The following is a 6,658-nucleotide window of genomic DNA, read 5'->3' on the forward strand; positions in this document are numbered from 1 at the left end:
TTTTTATAATATGATAATTGATTTAATTACATGTTTTCTAATAGAGCGTCAATAACTCGCATTCTTCTACCAGCACCTTTAAGTAACTTTGATGCATCTGAAAGAATAACTCCAAATGGTCTGTAATTAACACCAGCTGGGTTCACACGAGCTCGAAAATATATATCAACGACATATTGTCTAGATAAATCAAGATGTTCCAGTGAAAAGTAATAGTTCGGATACAGATTTCTAAAATCTAACTCCGATATTTGTAAACCGGTATCTATATTTTGATCACGTCCCATAAATTTCGTTAATCGATGGTATGCACGTGCTACATGATTTAATTCAAAATTCAATACTATACCTTCATACGGTTCTCTATATCAATTTATCTGTAAAGAAACCTCACTAACACCAAAATTGTCAACAACTATTTCTTGGCGCAGAAACACATTGCTGATATGATACATGCCATGTAAATAATCCAGCAACATTACGTTGAACGCTATTTGTAGTTACTATTAACATTGATAACAATGATTTACCACCTGAATCCATCAAAGAAAGTAATTTTTATTATTCAGCAATCGACGGAGTCATTACTGGCATCCACATTGATAGTTTGTATAATATTATTTTACCATCAGCAACAGCAGCTGGTCGCCAAATAGCATCATTATCGCTACCGTATCTTACAAGTATAACTGCATGCTTAGCCCCGAAAATAACCATTTTAACGTTTCTACAATATCTAAAAAGTATGTGATAATGGAATTGAGCATGAAAGGCTTTATCGATAATCTTTAAACATTGATTTACGTGTTGCAAATCCTAAATTGTGACTGTGCTGATATCCTGTAACATCAAACGATCAGCACCTGGTCTGGCTATTGCTACAGCTGGCTTTGGATCAGTCGAATTACTTCGTAGTACTTGTACTTTTAAATGTGGTCTGGGATCAGGATGATTCGTGTTACTTTTGCGAAGCTTCATTGATGGACCAGCTGATCCTGTATAATCATCTGAATATCTTGTTAGGCTTATTATCGTTGTAGCAACATCAGCGTCCGTTTTGACTGTTTCAATATTGGTTTCGTCAATCATGTATGTGGCGCTATCAAACAACATCATAATCCCATTATAAACAAAACCAACTATAGCATCATCTTCAAATGCTGTATTAAGAGGAACATCTGTTACAAATTCTCCTTCTACTTCAATAAATACTTCAGCAGGTAAGAAATACCTACTTGTACCCAGAACTTGTAATTCGATTTGTCCACGTTGATTTGGTTGTCTTGCGTAGTAAGAATAAACATGATAATCACGTATCGATTCATCTTTGAGAACTCGTGCTCCTATATAGAACGCCGGATCGGATACACGTTTGACCATTATATTATAATTGGTATGTCTAACACCAAGACCACTTCCTGAAATGAAATTTGTATTTGTCGGTATAATTTCATTTGCTAACTTTGTAGGAACAATTTCATTAGCAGACAATTCTGCTAGTTTTTCATTTGCAACTTGATTTATTATTTTACTGATTTTTGCAGGCATAACGCCAGCGCTAGGTAATTTTACTGGTTGTGGCCTTCACCGTACTAATCCAGCTAGTATATCATTGACTGTCGAGAACGCTTTACCGGCAATATTACCGATAGCGCCGATGCCTTTATCACGAATAACCTCAATAAGCTTCATCCCTAATTGTTTTGCAATCGGTATTGCTTTTGGAGTCATCCTTTTGAACATACCTATACCAGTATCACCAAGTCCATCTCCGTAAATCGCTGTTTAAGTTGGTAATCGTGAGTTTACTACCCTGACCATTACAGGTCCACGTTGTGCATTGTCTACAACCATGTTTTTCAATTAAATACTGATTAATTAATTGTTGAGTCGCTGTGATACTCATTAGTAATTCCATCAATGAAAGAACGATACATGTTTGGATACATAATACTGCTAGTAAATAATCTTCGACAAATATCAGATATTTCATTAAATATTTCCGGCGAATTATTTCCAGCACGTTTTCCTCCAATCAGAACTTCGAATATATATACGTCGGTAAGAATACTGTCAGGACAAGCAATAAGACCGCTTCCTCCTGGCGTAGTTGAGTAAAAACCAATTCCAGTGGCGTCGGACGGGTCATCATTCTCTAATTTATGTTCGTCAACAGTCTTTCATGTTGTTTCAACTTGTCTGTCATAAATGTTTATCCCAACGTCATATAACTTGTTAAAGTCAATAAAATCCTGACAAACTGTATCTAAAAATAACTCGATTTTTGTGGGAAGCATATACTGCAGCAATCCATTTCTTAGGTTCTACCAGTTCAGCAAATTCGTCTTCTAAATAATATTTTCCATTTTTAAAATCAGAAGCAATACCGATTGATACTCCTCGGCTTTTAAGTGATATATGATGCTATTTTCTAAATATATTTCTGTAAGCACTAGGAGGAGAAGATCAAGGAAGTCGCTGCAATGGAGGAAGTTGTCGTTTTAGTCGTTCTATTTTTGTTGCTGCGGTGCATAAGGTTTATGTCGTTCAATTTGTTGCTGCGGTGGAGAAAGCTGATAAGAATGTTCTTGCTGGGAAGGTTGTGGTTGATCTTCTGTTATAATTTTCTGTTGTTTCAATTTTTTATATTCTCTTTTAAATACTCGAAAATTAGAATTATTAGTCTTGAGAAAACTTTGTCCAGTAGAGATGAGGCAAATGTCTCTAATCCAATTACCTTCTGTAAAAGATTAAACATATTTTCCTCTCATATATTTCCCCTGCTTTGATATTATATTTTGAAATATCTTAAACTTCTTCCGGATCTGCGCTCGTGATTTCTTTAAGGCCCATTTTCGTAAATTTATCTTGAGGAGGAGAAGATATAGGTTTATGTTGCTCTTTTAATTATTTCTTAAGTGACGATATTGTCTTATTTCGTCTTTATATGCAATACAATCAATATCATCATCTCTAGCTTGCTTACTTCCCTTGTATAATCGAAATATCCAACTTATTCAAGTGTCTCTCGAAACCGGTTTATCAGGATGTTCAGGATTTAAAAATTCATTTCGATTATTAAAACTTGCAATAACAAATTCAGCTAATTCTCTTACTTGTTTGTTGTCTTTTTTTTTTTCTTCTTCTTCTTTTTCAACTATACCTACAATGCCTTCATGAAATCTATCAAATAATTCAATCCTTTTTTGTTTTTGGTTGTCCGCCTTTAGCACCATCTGCATCAGTGGGAGGAGGCTGAGCAGCATCTATATCAGTTGTAAGATCTCGCAAAAAATCTCTTGTTTGTCTGGTTCTTCTTGATATTCTGTTAGGTCGCTCAAAGGTTTGTTTTACTGATGGAAGAATACATTCAGTTGCTTCTACAACTCTTTCAGTAACTTTTGCAAAGGGTTTAATTTTTCTGTACCCTCTGCAAATTGTACTTGTGCGTCCTGACGTTCTTCAACTTTCTGTCGAAGAGAATCACGAACAGGCACAAACGTTTTGATTGTTTTTAATCTTACTCGAGCTAATCTAGCTGTATGCCAGGTGTCATTATTGATATAATAATGACCTAATTATAGTAGCAGAGGAGGCGCGACCTCAACGAGATGTGAGACGTGTAAACGACAGCTTGACGTTATTGACGTTATATAATAGCTCAATTTGCAATCGAGATAGAATCAAAAAGTAACTACAATACACACAATCGCTGGATGTAAAACATAATTCGTAAAATGCGCATGAGAAGAACATATACGTTTCAAGACCTTATGCAATCTGAAATCGTGCTCATCTTTCTTTAGACGTAAACGCAGTTTAATGTGCAATATTGTATGTTATAAGGGAATTATCTTGTTGTTTATAGCTTTTTATGTCGAGTAACACTTTTCGGAAACCAGGATTCTGTACTAATGGTGTCTTTTATCAATGGCTTATAAACGTTTAGACTATTTAGATTGTTTATTTACATTTCATATGAATTTTAGCTGATTATAGCTATAAATAGATACATGGGTGTTTATCCACGATCGTCACACAAGTTGATATTGTAAGTAGTTACTAATTTTATCCATTTTAGTCTAAACCATTGTAACTTAATTTTCGGGGATATGTTTTAAATTATGGGACAGTTTCGTCATTGTAGCGTTACTTTTAGTCACATCCATTTTGTCGTTGAGCATTTCCTTGATTATAGCTATTTATAGCATCATTACAATTATGCAAATTTTTCAACAGCCCAGCAAAATTTCAGGTCTTATTAATGCTTTATATATAAATCTCAGGCTTTTACTAGTGTATGTCTGTCTCTGTCTCTGTTGTGTTTGGCTCTCTACCATCGTTGTCCCTAGACAGGCCCACCATGTTAAATTCCCTTTGACGCCATACAGACCCACCATTTATTCCCCATGTTAATTTCCCTTGTCGCTAAACAGACCCACGATTTATTCCCATTGTCCCTATAGAGGCCCACAATTTATTCCCATGTTAATTCCCCTTGTCCCTAGACAGACCCAAACTCTATTCCCATCTTATATTCCCCTTGTCCCTAGACAGACCCAAACTCTATTCCCATGTTAAATTCCCCTTGTCCCTAGAGTGACCCACGAATTTTCTCCATGTTAAATTTACATAGTCCCCAGAGTGACCCAGGGGTGTCTGTAATGCTAATTCCCATTGTCCCTAGAGTGACCCCATTCACTACTGATGATATTAAGAAAACAAATTGCAAAAGAGATACAGGAAAGGTCTGTAAGAAATCGCCACCTGATGTGTGCTAATCAATATATCTGAAAGGTTTTGAACTTTATCTAGACTTCGCACTTTTCAAGTTTGTTCCATTTAAACTGTATGATTAAGGTCTGATTTGGGAGCATGAAGTAACAAAAATGTGTATGCCATAAGACGGCTTAACGTGAAGATGGCGACAGGTTCTTCGTTTTTAGTCGCTACGAATTTCATGTTTCATCTATCACCATGAATTGAATATGCAAAGAAGAAACTTGAGGAAAATAGTGTGAGTTTTATTTCGATCATGTTATGAATGGTATGTTTTGTATCATCCACTTACATTTGAGATAGTAGATTTTATCTTTGTACCGCTCCGTCAGCTTTGTGATATATCTCCAGAGTAGGGTGGGCATTTGACACCTGTCATCAATCATATAGTCTTCCGCCACAATTGTACATTAGCAAAAGTGTATTAAATTCATAATAATAATAATAATAATAATAATAGATGGAAGCAATACATTATTTATTGTATTGTGATTTCACGTATGTGTGTGCGATTGTGTTTATTGGATACAATATATCAAGATTATTTTAACATATGGGTTCTGAATTTTGTAATATCATCAGTGAATATATTCTCTTTGATTGTAGATATTATGAGATTGAAGACAATCTAGTCTTTAAATGCGTACATCTTCACTATTAGTAACCTGATAGTTTATATTTCAATCTCTCTATACGATAACTACGTAACTGAAAATGTGCTCAACATATTAAAGTAATAGAGATTTGTATATGCATACATTTTGCTCAGATATGTGCGTGTACAACTCTCTATTACTTCGCAAGTAAAACCATTTAACATTCCTTGCGCAGTCATACATTAGAAAGAACACTCTCTGAGAGAGGATTATTTCATTTTATTTTACTGTAATTTTAGCTTTGTTTGCTTGTTTGTCTTTGTTTCTCCATCCGAGATGAGCCCTTGTGTTGCTGCAGAATGACGTCATGACCATGGTAACCTCATTGTACTGCCATTAGTCGTGACTAATCATAGTACGTGACATACTTGTACTCGATTCAAGAACATTTTGTTCTGAATGGAATAAAAGAGAATAGATTAATTTTTGAAGATTCGGAAATATACGCTGGTGCTTATTAAAAAGGGACCCAATATTGGATCTACATGCAGCATGTAATACAATAATTATTATTACCATGAGCAATGGAAAACTATATGTTCAACAATGCTTGTAAATTTAGGAACTTGCATTTGTACTTAAAATCGTTATAAGATTAATACCTTTGCATCAATCACTTATGTCTTTGCAGAGTCAGCTTTAAGATCTCATAAAACTGATATCAAGATTTGTGAATATGTTTAATCTTAAGATTTAGTTCGTCTCGCACAAAATAAATAAAAAATAAAATAAAATGTGTGTCATCTTGAACTGTACCACATCCCAGACGTTTTTGATTTATATGGAGACTTCCTGACTTATCATTATATACCTCTTTGACTTTTAAGTCATGCACTGTAGATAGCTTCATAGTTATTATTATTATTGTTGTTATTATTATTATTATTATTATTATTATTACAATATTTTAGGTCTCACATACTAATACAAAATTCCGAAGAAACAGACGACACCGCGAATCTCTCTCTCTCTCTCTCTCTCTCTGACTGTACAGACAGGGGCTCGCATCTTTGCTTACAATTGACCTATCATGCATGTACTATATAATAACTACTAGTTATTGTATAGTACATGTATGAGAGGTCAATTGTAAGCAACGATATGAGCCCCTGTGACTGTACATCCATCCATCCATCCATTCATCCTTCCATCCATCATGTGCATCATTTCATTTTATTTTACTGTCTTTAATACCTTAATTGGCCTTGATGATGGGAAATAGT

The sequence above is a fragment of the Sinohyriopsis cumingii genome, chromosome 6, assembly GCF_028554795.1.
Source record: "Sinohyriopsis cumingii isolate HCF-2022 chromosome 6, ASM2855479v2, whole genome shotgun sequence".
NCBI lineage: Eukaryota > Metazoa > Mollusca > Bivalvia > Unionida > Unionidae > Sinohyriopsis > Sinohyriopsis cumingii.